General features: G+C 36.1%; 1 protein-coding gene across 2 annotated transcripts in view; it reads left to right on the top strand.

Annotated features, from left to right (window-relative positions):
- Positions 1–21,782, top strand: part of TLK1 (tousled like kinase 1) — a 150,921-nt gene that overhangs the window by 21,688 nt on the left and 107,451 nt on the right. The gene's annotated exons all lie outside the window — the stretch shown is intronic.

Genomic DNA, 21,782 nt, shown 5'->3' with positions numbered 1-21,782 from the left:
TTTTAAACTTTTATTTTCTATTTATTGCTGATATGTAGAAGTTCATTTAATTTTTGCCTATTGTCTTGGTAACCAGCAACCTTGCTTTAATTCTGATAATTTATCTCAACTAGATTGATTTTCTATAAGCATATGGCTTATGAGTGATAAAGTAATATCATCTTTACCAGTCCTAATACTTTTTGGGGTTTTTTTTTTTTTTAACCTTGTTGCAGTGACTATAACTGCCAGTACAGTGTTGAATAGATTGGTTATAGTGGGAATTCTTGGGTTGCTCGTAATTTTAGAAGTAGAGAGAGAATGAGTACTTGACAATTTTTCCTTTCTCTGATCAAGGGAGTTCCTTTCTGTTACTGGTTTGTTTTTGTTTAAAGCATGAATAGATACTGAGTTTTGTCAAAAGCTTTTTCTGCATCTATTTAGGTAATCATTTTAACTTTTCAGCAGTTTTTTTTTTAAAGTGGGGAGTTATTTAATTCCCTTAATTATTTTTTTTTTTCAACATTTATTTATTTTTGGGACAGAGAGAGACAGAGCATGAACGGGGGAGGGGCAGAGAGAGAGGGAGACACAGAATCTGAAACAGGCTCCAGGCTCTGAGCCATCAGCCCAGAGCCCGACGCGGGGCTCAAACTCACGGACCGCGAGATCGTGACCTGGCTGAAGTCGGACGCTTAACCGACTGCGCCACCCAGGTGCCCCAATTCCCTTAATTATTAAACCAACCTTGTATTCCTGGACTAAATCCAATTTAACTGTGAGTTGTTATTTTTTATGTGAATCATTTAAACCAATTTTTCGTTTAGTATTTTTGCACCTATGTACACGAACGAGATAGGTCTGAAACTTTCCTTTCTTATAATTTTCTTGTCGGATTTTGTACCAAGGTAACACCCATCTTCATAAAAATGAATTGGGAAGTGCTTTTTCTTTTACCACTATTTTAAGAATTTGTGTAAGAAGGGTATTAAAGCTTCTTTAAATATTTGGTAGAAAGTCACTGAGGAAGCTTTCTAGGCCTGGAGTTTTCTCTGGAGAAGTTGTAAATAATGACTTCAGTTTCTATAATGTCATAGTACTCTTTAGAGTTTCAGTTTTCATATCAGTTTTGGTAAATTGTATTTTCTAGTATTGCCTACATTTTATTTAAAATTTCAAATGTGTATGCATAAAATTGTAAATAGTATTCCCTTGTGATCTTTCTGTGTTTAATATCTATAATGATGTCTTCTTTTCATTCCAGATAGTTACTGTGTCCTGTCTCTTTTTTTCTTGATCCCTCTTACTAGGTTATTCATCTTCTCATGGAGCCAACTTTTAGCATTCATCCTTTCTCTTTAATGTTTGTTTTCTGTTTGATTGATTTCTATTCTGATTTTTGTTTCTTTTTTTGACTTTCTTTGGGCTTAATTTGCTGTTCTTTTTCTAGATTTCTGTGACAAATGCTTAGTTCTTGGATTTTTACCCCTCCTCCCCACCTCCCAGGTGTTTGAGGTTATCAAGTTACCTAAGCATGGGTTTGGCTTTTGTTCTCTGATTTTTTTTTTTTTTTTTTTTTTGCCTTCTCTCCAAAATTGAGATGAAATTCACATAACGTACAATTAACCATTTTATTTATTTTTTATTTTTAAGTTTTTAAAAAAAGTTTATTTTTGAGAGAGAGAGACAGATCGCAAGTAGGGGAGGGTCAGAGAGAGAGGGAGACACAGAATCTGATGCAGTCTCTAGGCTCTGAGCTGTCAGCACAGAGCCTGATGCTGGGCTGGAACTCATGAGCATTGAGATCATGACCTGAGCCGAAATCAGATGCTTAACCGCAGAGCCAGCCGGCTGCCCCCAAAATTAACCATTTTAACTTACTCCCCCAGGTTTTGATATATGTTATGTATGTATGTGTATGTATTTCATTCAGCTGAAAACATTCTACAGTTTCCATCATTTCTCTTGATCCTTGGATTATTCAGAAATACAGTTGATCCTTGAACTATGTAGGGGTTTGGGGAACCAACCCCTGCTACAGTTGAAAATCTGCCTATAACTTTTGACTCCCCAGAAACTTAATTACTGTTAGCTTACTGTTGGCTGGAAGCCTTAACAATAACATAAATAGTTGATTAGCACATATTTTGTAGAAGTATTATATACTTTAAGTGGCTTTTTCTGGTTTCTGACCTAGCTCTACTGTAGTCAGAACTAAATTTGTAAGATTTCAGTTCTTTAAAATTTGAGACTTGCTTTATGACCTATGGTCTTGGTAAATATTCCTTGTATAGGAGCTCCCAAAATTTTGGAGGCTATAGTTGTTAGATGCGGTAAAATATGTGTATCAGTTAAGTCAAATTTGTTTCTTTTTAAAATTATCATTACTTGTTTTGATTGCTTGCTCTTATTAAGGACAGGTTTATTTTATTTTTAAAAACATGTTTTTAAAGCTTTATTTACTTTGAGAGAGAGTGAGCATTTATTTATTTTGAGAGAGAGGCTCTGTGCTTGTGCCCAGCCTGACTCTGGGCTTGATCATGACCTGAGCTGAAATGAAGAGTCAGATTCTTAACCAACTGAGCCACCCAGGCACCCCCAGAACAGGTTTAAAGTGAGTGTAAAGGTTTAAAATGTCCCAAAATGATTGTAGATTTGTCTCTCTGTATAGTTTGTCATTTTTTTGTATTATGTATTTATATATTTTTTTGTTACAGATGTTTACAAATTAAGGATTTTTTTTATGTCCCTGGTGAATCATATCTTTAATCATCATGAAATATTTCTCTTTATCTCATTTTTTAAAAAAAATTTTTTTTAATGTTTATTTATTTTTGAGACAGAAAGAGACAGAGCATGCACAGGGGATGGTCAGAGAGAGAGGGAGACACAGAATCCGAAGCAGGCTCCAGGCTCTGAGCTGTCAGCACAAAGCTCGACGCAGGGCTCGAACTCACAGACCATGAGATCATGACCTGAGCCGAAGTCGGACGCTTAACCGACTGAGCCACCTTGGCGCCCCTCTCTTTATCTCTTGTAATGTGTTTTGCCTAGTGTATTTTATGTAGTGTATTTTATCCAGTGTAAAGACAGATAACACTAGCTTTCAGTTACTGAATGTTTGAATGGTAAATCTTTTTCCATGCTTTTACTTTCAACTTATTTATATTTTAGCTGTCTCTTGTAAGTAGCGTACATTCTTTAAAAAATAACTAGTTTGATTTGACCGTGTTTGTTTTAATTGTAATGCTGGGTAAATTTACATTTAATATACTTACTGATATATTTGGGTTTAAATTGATATATTTAATTCTGTTTATTCCTTGTTTGTTTGAACTTTCTTTTGGATTGTTATTATTTTTAATTTCAGACAGTTCCCCACAGGTGGCTTAATGGTTATATCCTAATTTTTTTTATTTATTTTTTTCTTAAAAAAAATTTTTTTTTTTAAATTTTTTTTTTCAACGTTTATTTATTTTTGGGACAGAGAGAGACAGAGCATGAACGGGGGAGGGGCAGAGAGAGAGGGAGACACAGAATCTGAAACAGGCTCCAGGCTCTGAGCCATCAGCCCAGAGCCTGACGCGGGGCTCGAACTCCCGGACCGCGAGATCGTGACCTGGCTGAAGTCGGACGTTTAACCGACTGCGCCACCCAGGCGCCCCTTAAAAAAATTTTTTTTTACATTTATTTATTTTTGAGAGACAGAGTGAGACAAAGTGAGAGTGGGGGAGGGGCAGAGAGAGAGACACAGAATCCGAAACAGGCTCCAGGATCTGAGCTGTCAGCACAGAGCCCGACGTGGGGCTTGAACCCACAGACTGTGAGATCATGACCTGAGCCAAAGTCAGATGCTCAACTGACTGAGCCACCCAGGTGCCCCATCCTAATTTTTTTTTTTAGTGGCTATCCCAGAAATTAAAATATACCTCCTTGGGGCACCTGGGTGGCTCAGTCAGTTAAGTGTCCAACTTTGGTTCAGGTCGTGAACTCACGGTTTGTGGGTTCAAGCCCCCCTCATTGGGGCTCTGTACTGGCAGTATGGAGCCTGCTTGGGATTCTCTCTCCCTCTCTCTCTGCTCCCCCCCTGCCCCCCGGCTTGTACTGTCTCTCTCTCAAAAATTAAAATAAACTTAACATATATACATACCTCCTTGAGTTAGTAAAGTGCAGTGTAAGTATTTTTTCCTTTTCCTGGTCAATGCAACAACTTTGGAAAAATGAATTGTACATTTCCCTCTTCTGAATTATATACTATTATTACTGCATAGTTTGGTTCTACATGTATTTTAGCCATCCATAAGATATTAGTGTTTTATATAGTGATGTTGCATTTACTTTTTTTTTTTTAGGCTGAGTTGATTTTCTGTTTGCCTGAAGAATGCTCTTTAGTGTTTACTCTGTTTGGGCCTATCTGGTGTGGAATTCTCTGTTACTGCTTATCCCATAAGTCTTTTCCCCATCTTTATTCTTGAAAAGTTTTTGTTTTGACAGGACATCAAATCTAGATAGGTAGTTCTTTTCATTCATTCAGCTCATTGTGTGTTATCCAGTCGAGACCTGATTTCCATTGTTTTGTTCTAAAGTCAGCTATCAGTCTTATTGTTGCTCCTTTGATGGTAATCTAGTTTGCGCCTTCTGGTTGCTTTCCAGGTTTTGGGGGGACCGGGCGGTATTTTTGGCTTTAGGCAGTTTTACCATGATGTGTCTAGGTATGCTTTTCTTTTCATCTCCTTGGTGTGTGTAGGACTTCTTAGATCTGTGACTTGTGGCTGTACTATCCAGTGCGCCACTACCTATATGTGGTTATTTATTTATTTATTTATTTATTTATTTATTTATTTTTTAAACTTTTTTTTTTTAACGTTTATTTATTTTTGAGACAGAGAGAGAGAAAGCATGAACGGGGGAGGGTCAGAGAGAGGGAGACACAGAATCTGAAACAGGCTTCAGGCTCTGAGCTGTTAGCACAGAGCCTGACACAGGGCTGGAACTCACGGACTGTGAGATCATGACCTGAGCCGAAGTAGGCCGCTTAACCAACTGAGCCACCCAGGCACCCCTATATGTGGCTATTTAAATGATAAATGATCATTTAAGAAGTTAGAAATTAAGTTCCTCTCTTTTCAAGTACTCAGTAGCTATATGTAATTATTGGCTGCCTTACTGGCAGATGGAAAACCTTTTCTGGTGAGGTTTGGGGGTGTTGGTGGGGTGGGAGTGTAAAGATGACCTGTCTTTGGTGCAAAAAGGTAATTTACTAAAGCATGGGGACAGGAGCCTGGGCAGAAAGAGCTGCACTGGGTTTGTGAAGAGTGACTGCTTATATACTGTGGATTTGGGGGAGATAAAGTCAAGAGGAAATTGTTTTTTTTTTTTTCAATATATGAAATTTATTGTCAAATTGGTTTCCATACAACACCCAGTGCTCATCCCAAAAGGTGCCCTCCTCAATACCCGTCACCCACCCTCCCCTCCCTCCCACCCCCCAAGAGGAAATTTCTTGAAAGGATTTCCATATGCTAAAGAGGATTTAACAGATTACTGGAGGCCTAGCTAATAAGGTTGTTTTTCCCTCTAGCAAAGCATTATAATTAAGGTAGTAGAGAGTTCTTGGAGATGAGGCCATTGATAGATATGTGTAAACTGATGGAACTTCTATCAGTTTAACCAATTGTTTTCTGTCCTTTCCCTTGTTCTTGGGCAGCCAGGAGTACCTGAGGAATATCACACATATCCCATTTTTAGTGGGGGAGGGGAGTGGTTTGTGTGTGGGGTGTCAGCTTGCCTTATGCTCCCTCATCACATCACTGCAGAATATTTTGTTGGACAGCATGGTTGAGGGCTTTTATAAGTTTTGGGAAATTTTTAGCCCATACCATTTCTTTTTTTTTTTTTTTTTTTTTTATTTAAAAAAATTTTTTTTTCCAATGTTTATTTATTTTTGGGACAGAGAGAGACAGAGCATGAATGGGGGAGGGGCAGAGAGAGGGAGACACAGAATCTGAAACAGGCTCCAGGCTCTGAGCCATCAGCCCAGAGCCCGACGTGGGGCTCGAACTCACGGACCGCAAGATCGTGACCTGGCTGAAGTCGGACGCTCAACCGACTGCGCCACCCAGGCGCCCCCAGCCTATACCATTTCAAATAGTTCTTCTGCCCTGTCATCTTCTCTCCTTCTGGAACTGTAGTTATACATGGATTAGATTTTCTTACTGTGTGCCTTACATTTCTTATGCCTTTTTCTGTGTTTCATCTTTTTATTTCTAATGTACATTTTAAAAGGTATATTTTTCTGGGGTGCCTGGGTGGCTTAGTTAGTTGAGCGTCCGACTTCGGCTCAGGTCATGATCTCACGGTTTGTGGGTTCGAGCCCTGGGTCAGGCTGTGTGCTGACAGCTTGGAGCCTGAAGCCTATTTCAGATTCTGTGTTTCCCTCTCTCTCTGCTCCTCCCCCACTTTCACTCTGTGTCTCTCTCTCTCAAGAATAAATAAGCATTAAAAAAAAATAAAAGGTATATTTTTCTGAGATACCTTCTATCATTAATTCTCTAAGCTATGTTTAATATGTGTCAAACTCATCTGCTGAATTCTTAACTTAGGTCCTTTTACTGTTCTAGAAATCAGTTTGGTTCTCTTTTTAGTTTCAGGTTCTCTGTCAAAGTTCTCAGTCTTACTTTTCAGTGTAATTATTTGGAAGTCTGTGTCTGGTAACTTTATTATCTAGATCCCTTTGAGTCTTGTTCCATGTTTTATTTGCTTTTCAGTCATGTGTTATTTTCTTGGGTTTCTTTTTTGTTGTTTTATTTTTTAATTGCATTCGGTACATTTTTAATGAAAAACCATAGAGATAATTTGGGGCCTAGAATAATGGCAGTCTTCTATGACGGAGGATTTACATTAATTTTGGCAGAAATACAGGGACACTGTAAAATCTCAGATTCTCTTGATCTACTTTTTAGGATTGAGATTAGAAGCTCGGCTTTAATCCTATTCACTCTTGCTCCAAGATTGGGATCCCAGTGCAGTGTTTGGGGGAGGCTCTGGATTTCATCTTTTTTTTTTTTTTTTTGCCTGGCTGGCCCAGTGAATTGCCAAAGTTTTGCTTAGCATCTCAGCTTCTAAGTCACTAGTTCTAGAATCAGCAGATGCTTCTACAGGTAGGGGAAGCTTGGTTTATCAGACTCCACTCTCTGGAGTTTCTTTTCTTGAACTTGGCCCCATGATTCTTCATTACCTGATATCTCTTAGTAGACTTAAAAAAAAAAAAAAAAAAAAAAAAGAATTAGTACAACTTTTCAAGTTTCCTGAGCCAGAAGATTGGTCTGATTTACCTAATCACCATTACTAGAAGTAGAAACTTCTTGTTTGCTCTTATTTATTTTTTTAAGTGTATTTATTTTAAGAGAGAGTGTTTGCCATGTGAGTGGGTGAGGGGCAGAGAGAAGGAGAAAAGAGAATCCCACGCAGGCTCCACACTCCTTGCAGAGCCCAATGCGGGGCTCAACCTGGGGCTGAAACTCACAGACTGAGTTCATGCATGACCTCAGTGATAAAGTTGGAAGCTCAATTGACTGAGCTATCCAGGTGCCCCTGCTTTTATTTTTAATATTTCAATTGGCTTGAAAATTTTGGGTGAATCTGAAATATTTTTCATCCTCTCAGTAGTAATAATGAATGTATAGTTAAGTAAATGATATCTGCGACTACTTTTTCCTTTTACTATGACAGGACAATCTATTGATGAACAAATCCTACCTCTCCAATGCAGCTTTCTCTCTCTCTCTGTCTCCCTCTGTCTCTCTCTCTTTTTAATGTTTATTTATTTTTGAGGGAGAGACAGTGTGAGTGGGGGAGGTTAGAGAGAGAGAGACACACACAGAATCTGAAGCACGCTCCAGGCTCTGAGCTGCCAGCACACAGCCAGACTCAGGGCTCGAGCCCATGAACCCTAAGATTATGACCTAAGCTGAAGTTGGGCACTTAACTGACGAGCCATCCAGGTGCGCCCCCCCCCCCCCATCATTGTTTTTAAAGTACATGAACAGCAATTTGGGAAGATGAAGTACATATAATATGACTAAAAAAGACACAAGATTGATTTTATGCATCATATAGAATTATTCGTGTGAGCACAGTCTTCTTTTAGGCCCAGTGACTTACAATACTGCTGATTGTATAAGTGATCCATGGTATGGATGAATTTTTAAATGTCTAAAAGGTCAGTGAAACCAGTTTTTCCTCATCCTTTGTACTTGTTTGTATATTGAACTGGGCTTTATTTTGTACCTATTCTTCCTTCCTGCTACCCCATACTGTTTGCTAATGATAATGGAACCATTGCCCATAAAATAGGTAACTGGGCCTTAGTGTTTATTGTCAGGTGACTAGATAAGTGAGACCTGCAGGAAGAAACTCACTGTTGTCGCTAAAACACACCAAATTCAGTGTCTTCAAAAAGGAACTCGTGATCTGTTTCCCCAAACCAGCTCCGTTTATAGTTACTTACTGTTACTGCCAATTATCCATGTGTAAACCAGAAACATTCCCCTTTCCCTTACTTTTCACATTCAGTCTACTACCAAGTCCTGTTTTTTTTTTCATCTCCTGGGTACCTTTCTGATGTTCTGTGACACTAGTTCAGTCTAGTGCCTCTTACCTGGATCACTATAGTGGACTTCTAACTGGTGTCCATGAATCCACCCTGGAATCTCTAATTAGGAAGAAACATAGAAACTGTAATACTTTCCAAGTGACAGTATTTAATATTCTACCTGGCTAAAGTAACTTTTTTATTATGTTGATTTTCTTATTGAGTTATGTGAAACTGTAGTTCTTTGGCTTTCTAAATAAGGTGTCTTCATGTTACTGACTGTCTGTTATATGCCAGGAGGAGTATTGCATTTGTCTTCATGCCAGTAGGTTACATGGTTGTTTTCATTTTATGAATGAGGAAACTGAGGCTGAGAATTACGAAAGCAGTAGAGCTGAAATACTGATTTGGTTGTCTTTTAGACCAGGTTTCTTAAGTTTGAAATTTTGGGGATGCCTGAGAATATCCATTTATTCATTCAAGAAATATTTATTGAGAGTCTCTATGTGGTAGGGCATTCTTTTAGGCACCTTGATATTTTAGTAAACAAACTCCCCCAAGTTCCTATTTTTTTGGAACTTATCTTCTAGTAAGAGGAGATATGCCAGCTCGTTGATAAAGCTGCAGACTCAGAATGACTGTTTGCCAGGGAGTTTCAGAACTACAGTGTTTCCCTGTCTTGGCAGGGGAAGGGCGATTTGTGAAATTTAACTTTACTTGGGGTTCTCCATAACTTCAAATGGCGGGGTAGTCTCTAGTTTTTACTTAGGGCTATGAACATGGTGTCAGCCTGTTTTAGAGTGGTCAAGTAGGCTGAAGGGGCTTCACATACTATGTCAGGTGTCCCCAAGGCCACTTCTATTTCAGAGATTAGTTACAAAGGCTAGTGGGCTCAGCATATAGTTGTACTCATCTTTGATGTGCATTATAATAACATAGTGAAGATACATAGCTGGATCTTAAGGGAAAATACATAGGCAGGAGTAGAGGAATCCATATGGAGGCTTCCTTAAGTTCTCTCCCTCACTAGAGGGGGCACGCAGAGTACACACTCTTCCCCCATGAGCGTGCAACAACAAGTGTGCAGTGTGCCTATCTGGGGAAGTTCACTAGAGACTCTGCTTTCAAGGTTTTTATTGGGGATACCTTCTTCCTACCATATACCAACCACATTGTTTCCACGACCAGTTCAGGCACTGGTCAGGCACATAATTCCTATCAATTATGGAAAGGTGGGAATTTCTTTGCAGCAGGCCTTTCTAAAGATCGCATCCTTATGCTTGGTTAACTCATTTCTGCAGTTACCTTTTGACTCTGGATGGAGATTGCTGAGGTGGATCTGGGAGAGATAAATGAATACTTACATAGTAGTTTTCCTACTACGCCTTGGGAGTCATTGTTTTAAGGAAATAATTCTAATCCAAACAAAGCATTTTAGGTAGAAGGATGTTTGTTGCAGCACTGTTTTCAATAGCAAGAAATTAGAAAACGCTTGAATCACCAGTGGTAGAGAAATAATTAAATATATTACTGTACATCCATTTAATGGAATGTTAGGTAGTCATGAAATAATGTTCATGAAAACATGTCATAATGTGGAAAATTGCTTTTGTAAGAACAGCAGATACAAAATAGTAATTAGTGTAGAATCTTGACAGTGATGGCTACCAGATTCTGCTTTTAGTTCTGAAATTTGTGAAGAGAAGATAAATTCCTTCATAGGAATGCAGGAAAATATAAAAAATTGTTAATTTTTTGTTATGGAAACATCTTTTAATTTATCGAAGTAGGATGAATATTGCAATGAACCTTAACATACCCATCACACAGTTTGACAATCATCAGTTTTAATACAAAAGTTTAAGTTGCTTGTAGGAAATTTAAATAAATTTCATTAGAACATGTATACTGCATAGGGTAGTAGCATTAATATGCAGTAAAATTAAATACATAAATTTATAATTTATCTGAAGCTTTTTTATGGCAAAGAACTGCCACTGCCATTTTCATTATTAATGTTATTAATTGGGTTTATTTGGGGGAAAGATTTTTCAAAAACAAAATAGTTTTTTCGTGGTCGGGGGTGGGGGTTGGGATAACTCTGTGATTTTCTAGATACATGACTATAGATAAGGAAAATCAAACCCAAACTGAGAATTGAATGGGTGGAGGCTATAGAAGTGTCTCATTTAGCAGCACTTCAAAAATGATAATTTTATTATATCATTACTTTTAGGGTCTTTTGCAAATGGTTGATATTATGAACGTGGAAACATTTTTGAATGCCAGGGGCTACTATGAAGTATAATGTTAGTTGTTGGATAAAAAGTATATAGAAAAAAGACTGGGAGAAAATAAACATGAATGGTGTTGACTTTGGTTATCTTTGGGTAGTAGGATTATGGGTGGGAATTTTAGGCTCCAATTTATTTACATTTTTGTGTTTTTCTTTATTGTTGGTAATTTGGGGTTCGTGACAAGTGGTAAAAAAGGAAAGGAGTGAAATTGCTTCTTGTCCTTATTTTATAAAGATAATGTCCTTTTTTTCATAAGGCAGATAGCTTGATATTGGGAAATGTTAAGTCAGAAAATTGGTATAATAGAAAGAAAACTTGGTATAAGTCAGAGGTTTTAAATGTATAGATTTGCTGGAACATTATGGTGTAAAATTTGAGGGCCAAAGCTTCAGATAAATTATAAACTTATATATTTATTTAATTTCATTGCATATTAATGCTACCTTGTAAGCCTTATACTTAATAAGGCTTTGTATGTATCACTCTGTTTTGGCAGCTTTGAGATAATACACAAGTAAAAGATGTATGAGAATGATGTGACCCATAGTTTCTTTGAATCACTGAAAACTGAAAAATGGCTGTCATAATCATTTGTAAAGATACGAGGGGATTGATTATACTTTAGGCCATTCAGGTCATCGAGTACATAGGTTGAACCGTATGAACCCATTTTGTAGATTAAAAATGTTTCGATACTGCTGTATATGGTTCAGTCTGTCAAAAATTATAATTTCTCATCCTTCGTTAAAACTGATTTTCTTAGTTTACATATTTATCTGGAATTGCAGGTTGGTGTTCCTATTAAGGTTGCAGGTAATAGGAAATATTACTAAAATTTAAAAATTTTGTTTGTTGGGTGGTTTGGTCTTTGGAAATGTGTCTTTGTAGAGGCACGTTATGATCTTAATGGGTTTATACACACATTTATGTATCTGGCACCTAAACTGTTGGCATACTCTGGAGTTGTATAGCAATTTAGAGTTGGGAATGATGGCTAAGTGTGTTTTTATTTTCATTGAGCAGGATAATTTATGTTAAACATGTCTGTGTGGGCATTGAGAGCAGGTAGGGTTCCTAGGCAGAGTGGTTTGTTTTGTTGGGAATCTTTTGGGTTTATTAATTTAAAGACTTTAGTATTTTTTTTTCTTTATTTGAAAACTTAGGCTAGAGAAATTGAAAGTGAGTAAATAGAATACTCCACTGTTTGTTAATATTCTTCTGTTGCTTTCTCTTCTCACATGACTTACCTTGGTGTGTGGTTTTGGGCAAGTTGCTTACTTTTCTAGGACTCAGTTATAGTTAAGTAAAAATTGTGGAGGCTATATATTCCAGGAACCTGCTACAAGGCTTACAAGTATCATCTCATTTAATTTGCATAAGAATTCTGTGAAGTAGGCTGTGTTATTACCAGGATTTTAGGACAGAGCTGGGATTTGAACTCAGTCTGATTAAACCCATGTTCTTAACCCTAAAGCTGTATTGCTACAATAAATTTCCACAGAAATCCATTTTAGGAGTCTTGTTGAGGATATGATAGAGATGATGTTGGTAAAATAATACTTATGTTGAAATCACTGTGTAAACATTAAGATATTTTATCCTTATTTATTATAATACATTGTTTTAAGAAGTGTTTTAATGGGTAGGTAGTGCTCAACTTGGACTTCTTATGTAGAGTGAATGCAACTTCCTTCCTTGTCAGAGATTTATTTCCCTGATGCACATGGACCATATGAAGTAACTTTCAGTAGCCCTTCTTTCACTCTGCCTTGTTGGGATAGAACAGACCAAAAAGGAGTAGTGTGGGGCAGTAAATCATCACTGTCCTTTTGAAGGTATATCAGAATGGTTACCTCTGAGGAGTGGGATTTTGGGAGACGGGGAGTATTGGGCCTTTCAGTTTTAGTTTTCTGTATCATTGCATCCAGCATGTATTACATTAATAATGGGAAAAGGCATGAAACTAAAAAAGATTCTTAAGTAATTAGTACTTAGGTTGGGGATAGGATACCAGTTTACTTTGTGGTAGTAAGAAGAAAGTGAACTAGGTCAAGTCTCAGCCAAATGCCTATTTTGGAGACTTCTCAGAAAACATTCCTTTTTACATGTGCAAGCACATGGTTTTGTCTCTTTCTTTCCCCCCTCTTCCTTTTCCTTTCTATCTCTCTCTCTCTCACACACACATACACCACACACCACACATACCATACTCTTACTGCTCTTTTGAGATAGGGGTGCTTAGCTGAGTGGGTTTAAGTTCTAACAAAAGGTAATATGACTTATCTCTCAGCGTCTCAATGTTATCTTTAAAATGAGAACTATATGTTAAAATAGAGAAATAGCCTAATATAAAAATACATTTATGTGTCTGTGTATATATACACACATTTATATGTATATGCATGTGTGTACATGAGAGAGATTGGTTTTAAAAACAGCAAGTAATTATAAACATGAAGGTAGAGGAATAGGAGTTATATTACTTTGACATTAACAGAAGAAATTTAGGCACTGAAGTACATGTTGTTTTACATACCAGAAATTCTAACCTCAGGGAGAAAGCTAGAAGGGAGCGTGCGTGCGTGCGTGCGTGCGTGCGTGTGTGTGTGTGTGTGTAAAATAGGTCAATCTTCAGTAAGCAGTTGTATTGTAGCATACATATATGCTCACACTTTATTGAATACTTACTAAGTGACAGATTTAGTTTAAAACTCTGCATATACACTTGTTTTACTCTAACAACTAACAGTTACATTTATTATCCATTTTACATATAAAAAAGTTAAAACATGGTTAAGGAACTTGGCCATATTTATACAACCTGTCTGTGTGTTCATTTTTGTTGGGAAAAAAAAGCTGTCAGACATTATTTTTTAAAAATCTTTATTGATTTATTTTGAGAGAGTGCTCGTGCATGCACATGCAAATGGGGGTGGAGCAGAGAGAGAAGGAGAGAGAGAATCCAAAGCAGCCTCTGCGCTATCAGAGTAGAGAGGCTCAAAGTCACAAAACATGAGATCATGACCTGAGCCGAAATTGAGAGTCAGATGCTTAACTGACTGAGCTACCCAGGCTCCCTGTTTTTTTAATTTGTAAGAGTAAAATTGAAATTAAATTATTACTCGTTTTCTAAGGTCGTGATAGGATAGAGAAGCAAAAACTAGAACTCTCTGCTTTACCCCTGATGTAATCTATATTTCCTTTTCTGAATAATTTGGTCTCAGTATGTCTGAATTCTTTGCTGTAAGGGTTACAACAAAACTGTTTAAAATGACTAAGTATCTTAAAGATAAGCTGAGGTATTAATCTGACTTGGAGTATGATTCTAGATCAGACTTGTCTTCTCTTTAACCACAGGCTTGTATAATTAAATGTGTGCTCTAGATTGAGGAACTTGACTTTCTATGCTTACTCTTTAAGTCATTCTACATGAAATATTTGGTGTGAGTATATTTATGTATATGTGTACAGTACATATGTATTTGTGTAGGTAGATGGATAAATGTGTATGGCTCAGAAATAGTTCCATGAAACAGAATAAAATACAAAAACAGACCCATGGTTATGTGAGAATATGATAGATGACCAGAAAAATATTTCAAATCACTGGGAGAGGTTGCATTTCTGAGAAGTTGTGTAACATTTTCTTTTGGAAAAAATTCTAGTGATAGTTAAACTCTAAATGGATTAAAATTTCAAATGCTAATATTTAAAATCATTAGAAAAAATGTGGGAGATGTTTTTATTAGATTCATGGGGGGGAAAAGGTTATGAAGGAAATTGGGCTACTTTTATGATAGCTATTTAACATGTTGATTTAACTACCAAAAAATTAGGATATTTAGTTTTATTTATTTGTTTATTTGATTTTTTAAAATGTTTATTTGTTTTTGAGAGGGAGAGAGAGACAGAGCTTGAGAGGGAGAGAGAGACAGAGCCTGAGTGTGGGGGACAGGAGGGAGCAGAGAGAGAGGGGGACACGGAATCTGAAGCAGTCTCTAGGCTCTGAGCTGTCAGCACAGAGCCCGACATGGGCTCAAACTCACAAACCACGAGATCATGACCTGAGCCAAAGTCAGTCGCTTAACCAGTGGATCCATGCGGGTGCCCCAGGATATTTGGTTTTAAATTGGAAATCAAGCCATAGAATAAATGTTGAAATGCGATATACTCAACAAAAATTATAGCTATGTTCACTAAATATGTGAAAGAAAATACTGTATATGAAAATAGATATATTCTATCAACCATGTTCAAATGGTATTTAGGGGCACCTGGGTGGTTGGTAAGAGTCTGACTTTTGATTTGGGCTCAGTCACGATCTCAGTGTTCCTGAGTTAGAGCCTTGCATCGGGCTCTGCGTTGACAGTGTGGAGCCTGCTTGGGATGCTGTCTCCCCTTCTTTATTCCTCCCCTGCACATACATGTACGCACGCTTGCACTCTCTCAGCAAGAAAGAAATAAACATTAAAAAAAAAATAAAACGGATGTTTAAAGACAAGAGTTGGAGGTAATTCTGGAGTGTTGAACAGTGTAGATTTCTTAAATTCTTTTTGTGTCCTAAATTTTCAAATGCATTAAAAAACTAATGAAAAGGAATGATTTAAATGGAATATTTTATCTTGTGAAAATAATTTCTAACTTTATCATAGTGTTTCTGTTTTTAATCAGAGTTCTTTGCCTTATCAGACATAATGTGAAAAGTATTAATAGAACAAAGACCTTAACTGTTCTGTATAAATCAGCTTATCAGATGAAATATAAAAAGTAACAATTAAAATCTGGAATGAATTAAAATATTTTCAGACTTCAGGAAGTTTTAAATTTAAAAATGTGAGGCAGTGGCTCAGTAGCAGCTGAATCTATTAGGAAGGTCTAAGTGAACCAACTCATTTCCTTTACTTTTTAGTAACTAGTATTAACCTTTTGAAAACATGCTTTCTAGATACCGTGATTTTGTTTTGACTATCTGCCAAGAAAGATGAAGTCTTAAGGTAATTAAAAATGATACAATAAAAGGTAGATTCCTTGTTATAAAAAAGGTGATAGAATTATAAAGTAATGCTGACTAACCAGAACTAATACTGTGTCCAAATACATCCTTTTTTTTAGACTGGTCACCTTGGGAGACTATAGTTTTATAAAAAGTAAAATTTATTGAGTGAGAGTGTGTGTGTGTGTGTGTGTGTGTGTGTGTGTGTGTGAGAGAGAGAGAGAGAGAGAGAGAGAGAAATGTTTATTAGAAGGGGCCATGACAAACTGTGTAAAATTGTGGCTTTCATTTATGTTTGCCTAAAATTTTTCTTTATAGAATGGGATGTGATTTCTAATTCAGGTAGTGATATCTTGTTATGTTTTTTATGTGAAATTTTGGGTTTATAATAAATTTTATTGAGTGGTAAGAATAGTAGCATAATTATGAGTCATGTGGTTCTATTTAGAGACAGGTTTTCTTTAAGGATGGTATGGTCTTTATAGTGGCTTTTGTTTCTTTTTCAAAAGTATAAACATTTATCATATAATAAAGAGTTTAATGGATTATAGTGAAATTACATATTCTTCAGAAAATCGCACCTCTTGTAATTAGGACCAAATTTTTGGATAAGTGTCAGAAGTGATAGTTTGAGTCCATAAAAGATTAAAATCTTTGAAATGTACTTGCTATAACAAGTCTGCAAACTGCCTATTTTTGCATGTTTAAAAAAATTGAAAGAATAATACTTTGTGACATGTGAAATTCAAATTTTAGTGTCCATAAATAAAGTTTTATTGGAACACAGCTGTTTTTGCATTTTAATGGCAGAGCTGAGTAGTTGTGACAGAGACCCTGTGTGGCATTCTCAGCGCTTCATACAGCTCTTGGTGCACTACAAATTTCAGTGCTGCAGTTATAACTTGATGGTGTTTTGAGTGCCATGTGTATTGCCAGCCTGCGATATTTCTTTTATTTTTTTTATACCAGTGCATATCTATCATGTCAAAACAAGAAAAGAAAGAAAAATGGACTATGAGTGGCATACTTTTAAGGCACAGTGGAGTGTGTATTATTTTGTTGAATCAGAGAGCAAAACATTTTTTTTTATTATGCAGTGACACTGTAGCTGTTAGAGAAGAATATATGTTGACATTATTAGACTAAGCATACACCACACTTCTCAACTCTCCATTTTCTCTTTATTTCTATATTTCTTTTTTTCAACCCTCAATTTTCTTAAAGTAACAGTCAATTTAAAATGGAATATCTTATCACAGCATAATTTCTTCATAAAAATAAAAATTGAAAATGAGACTGCCACCAAAATAAGTTTCCAAGTGGTTCATTTGTTAGCCAAGCAAGGAAAGCCATTTACTGATGGTGAGTTAATTAAATTGTGTTTGATTGTAGCAAAGAAATGTGTCCGGGGGGGCGGGGGGGGGGGCGGACAAAAACTTGTTTTAGACCATAGATTTTTTTGGGAAAGAACACTTGATTTAAGAATTGACGACATTTGAAGTAACATTAATAGTGTATTAAAAAAACAAGGCAAGTGGGGCGCCTGGGTGGCTCATTTGGTTAAGTGTCCGACTTCAGCTCAGGTCATGATCTCATGGTTTGTGGGTTCAAGCCCCGCATCGGGCTCTGTGCTGACAGCTCAGAACCTGGAGCCTGCTTCAGATTCTGTGTCTTTTTCCCGCTCATGCTCTGTCTCTCTCTCTCTCTCTCTCTCTCAAAAATAAACATTAAAAAAACAACAACAACAAGGCAAGTAATTTATAATGGTTTTCCTTGGCTCTTAATGAGTGAACAGATGTTATTGAGACTATTCAGTTGTTGTTTATTCAAGGTGTCCCTGCCAGATTTGAAGTGGCAGAACAGTTAACCTCTGTGAATAGTCTGTGGAGAGCAACTACAGACATTAGAATATTTTGAAGTTGAGAAAACACTTAAGTACGATCTGAAGTGGAATCTGCTAAGATGTGCTACAACTGATGGTGGTAAAAATATGTGTGGAACAGAAAAAGGCTTAGTTGGACAACTTTACAAGGCTTGTACAAATGTGAGAGGTTCAAAGCTATGGTTATTTGTTGTGTTATTTATCAGTAGGTACTTTGCAGAAAATAATTTGAATTCATTCTGTGTTCTTGAATCAGTTTGTCAGTGGTGAACTTCATTTGCTGTCATGGATTTAACTAGCATCAGCTGCCTGAATTTTTGTTAGACATAGAGAAGCTGAATATCTTGACTGGCTTATTAGCAGTGGTAAATTTTTTTGCAATTTTTTGAGTTTAGGACCGAGATTGAAATTTTTCTGAATGAAGCAGATGGCCTTTAACCACTAGTCAAATACTGATTGGCTTTGAAATTAGCTTTTTCTGGAGATTGGGAAATATTTTTAAATAAATCAGACCTAAAATTATGAGGCAAAATAGTGCTTTCATGTGAAATTTAGCTGCAGTAAAGTCATTTCAGTGGGAACTGATGTTTGAAATCACAAGTAACATCAAGCTGCTCTATACATTTCTTATATTGTCAAAGTGAGATCTTCATTCCCATATGAATTTGCATGAATATATTTTTCATCATAAAATACAGCTCCAGCAGCATTTTTCAGACATTGATGCAAGTGCAAAGAAAGTTTCCATATCTCAAAATCCACTTAATTGTGCATTTGAGGAACTTCTACCTAACCTTCAATTGGAAATGATTAATCTGTAGTGTAATAACACATTGAAAGGTAAATATCAAAGGAAGAATCCAAGAGACTTCTGTAGCTGCCTTCAAAGTAATGAATATACTCAATTAAAATCATATGCTTGTGGGTTGATTTCAGTATTTAGCAGTACCTATGCGTCAAAACAACAACAACAACAACAACAACAACAACAACAAAACAGTTCAAAGATAAACACAAAACCTGATCAACATTATCAGTTGAGTATTTGCAATAAATTTTGATGATTGGAAACTCAAATTAAGTAAAATGTTACCACTCCCCAATGCCATTATTTTTCATTCACTGACTTCTATTTTATAACATTAAAAAGTATCATACTGTTATTATTATATCCTGAATTTATCAGTAAAAAGTTTGTAGTAAGTTTTTCTCTCTCATGTAAGTATCTACATGATTTTGCCTATTGTCCTGCAAAGACTGAAATACTTATGATTGGGCCCTTTTCAGAAAAGTTTGAGAACCCAGATTCTAAAGTAGTGCTTCTCAAACATGAGTGCACATAATAATTACCTCAGGGTCTTGTTAAAATGCAGATTCTGATTTGGTAGGTTTGGTATGGGACCTAAGATATTGCATTTCTTATAAGCATCTGAGGTGAGAATAGATGCTACTGGTCATTGACTGCATTTTGGGAAACAAGGCTTTAGTATTCAAGGTTACATTTTTATTTAGATAAGTACACTAATATTTGTTATGCATCTATTATTTGTTATGAATTATACCAGGGGTTCTTGCATATATTGCTATTAAAATGTCATAAAAACTTGTTAGGAAGTGTTAAGGACTATAATGAGGTTGGGACCCCTAGTAAGGAGTTTTGGTTAGAAACTAGTTGTTTGTTTGTTTGCTTTTCCTTGAGTGTATAGCTTCCTGTAGGCCTCATGGGGAAGTGTTGAGGTCTAGAGGAAGCTATATATCTAAGAAACAAAAACAATCGGAAACAAAATGCATTATTAGTTGGTCAGGGTCAAAGCAGGGACTTAGGTTCTCATCTTCCTTGCTAAATTTCAGTGGGCCATCAACCCATTACTAAGCCAAAGAGTAGAAATAGTATAGCACATAAATGTTTTGCAAATATTTTCTTCATGTCTCTTGCTTGCCTTTTAATCTTTATGTTAAAATTTGAAGTCCTTTTTATTTTTAAAAAATTATTTGTAAGAATTGTGATAAGGTGTACATAATATAATATTTACCATTTTAACCATTTTTTAGGTGTACAGCTCAGTGCCATTAAGTACATTCACATTGTTGTACCATCATCACCAACATCCATCTCCAGAACTTTTCTGTCTTCCCTAGTTGAAACTCTGTATCCATTGATCACTTAACTCCTCCTTCCACCATGGCCCTCTCCCTCTGGCAACCACCATCTACTTTCTGTGTCTGTGAATTTTACTATTTAGGAACCTCATATAAATGGAATTACATAGTATTTGTCCTTTTGTGTTTGGCTTATTTCACTTAGCATAATGTCTTCAAAGTTTATCTGTGTTGTGACCTCTGTCAAAATTTTCTTCATTTTTAATGCTGAATAATCCATTATTTGCATATACTACATTTTGTTTATCCATTCATTCATCAGTGGACATGAAGGTTGCATCTACTTTTTGGCTGTTGTGAATAATGCTGCTATGAACATTGATGTACAAAGATCTATTCCAGTTCTTGCTTTCACTTTTGTTGGGTGTATATATACTCAGAAGTGGATTTTCTGGATCATATGGTAATTCTATGTTTAATTTTTTAAGGAACTGCTATATGGTTTTCCATAGTGGCCGCACCAGTTTATATTCCCACTAGCCATGCACAAGGGTTCAAATTTCTCCATATCCTTTGTAATGCTTGCTATTTTCTGTTTTATCGTAATAAGCATCCTAATGCATGTGAAGTGATACTTCATTGTGGTTTTGATTTGCCTTTCCCTAATGATTGATATTGAACCTCTTTTCATGTACTTACTGGCCAGTTGTATTTCTTTGAAGAAATGTTTATTCATATCCTTTGCCCATTTTTAAAATTGGGTTCTTTGTTTTTTGTTGTTGGGCTGTTTGTTTTTTGTTGAGTTGTAGGATTTATTTCTGGATATTAGTCCTTTATGAGGTATATGATTTGCAGATAATTTTCTCCCATTCTGTTGGTTTTTTGGCTTTTTTTGATAGTGTCCTTTGATACACAAAAGTTTTTAATTTTGATGAATTACAACTTAACTATTTTTTCTTTTGTTGCCTGTGCTTTTGGTTTCGTATCTGAGAAATCACTGACAAATCCAAGATCATGGTGCTTTCCCCTGTTTTCTTCTAAGAATCTATAGTTTTAGGTCTGTATATGCAAATGTGAGATCCCTTGGATATCAAGAAGGAATAGGATGAAAAGCAAAAATTGAAGGCTTTAGCTTTTTAAACATCATTACCTTTTTGAGTTGAAAGAAAGAAGAGTGGGCAGGAAAGATATATTTAGGTACAGAGATGCAAGTAAACGTGGTAGGATAGTCCTTATCCATCTAGTCTTATGTCCAGATAAAGATGAAAGGTAAGGAAAGGAATTTTAAAAGATAAGATCTATAGGAATAATTGTTAGCCTTTAAGATAGAGGAATGCCAGAGTATGTGGAAGGGGTCTAGAGTAGTTTGAAAATGTCCACATGTGATTTGGGATTCTGATAGTATTTTCCTTGTTCCTTTTGAGAACCACTCATTTATTATTAGTTCTAAGGTTTTATCAGTAGAGAATTGACAGACATAAATAAAAGAATTTTACAAGTTTAATTGCACTTTAGTTAGAGTTTGTGGTGCTTTAGTCTACATACTAACAATTGCATGAGGATGTTAGTTTTTCCCCCTTAATTCTCCAGTGATTGTTTAGTAACAGATGTTACTTCAATGATCTTTTTAATATATGTATGTTTTTCATGTACTTGATAGAAACTGAAAACTATCCAATGTCCAAAAAATCTTTGCGATGTGACAGTCAAAAGAATTCTTCCCAGTTGAAAATATAGTCAGATATAAGGTATATATAAACAAAATAATTACTAATGTTACTTAGTGTCAAAATTCTGTATAAGCTAAGAATAGGGAGATTTTACTAGGAGGGTGGTGTTTTCAGACTGTGGACCCATGGTCCATTAATGGCTCATGAAATCAATTTAATAGCTCACAACCAGTGTTTTCTCTTTTCTAATAGACAAATAGAAAATAAT

This window comes from Prionailurus bengalensis, chromosome C1, assembly GCF_016509475.1.
Source record: "Prionailurus bengalensis isolate Pbe53 chromosome C1, Fcat_Pben_1.1_paternal_pri, whole genome shotgun sequence".
In the NCBI taxonomy this organism is placed as follows: Eukaryota; Metazoa; Chordata; class Mammalia; order Carnivora; family Felidae; genus Prionailurus; species Prionailurus bengalensis.
Note: the sequence above shows the minus strand (reverse complement) of the source record. Positions and strands in the feature narration are given on the sequence as shown.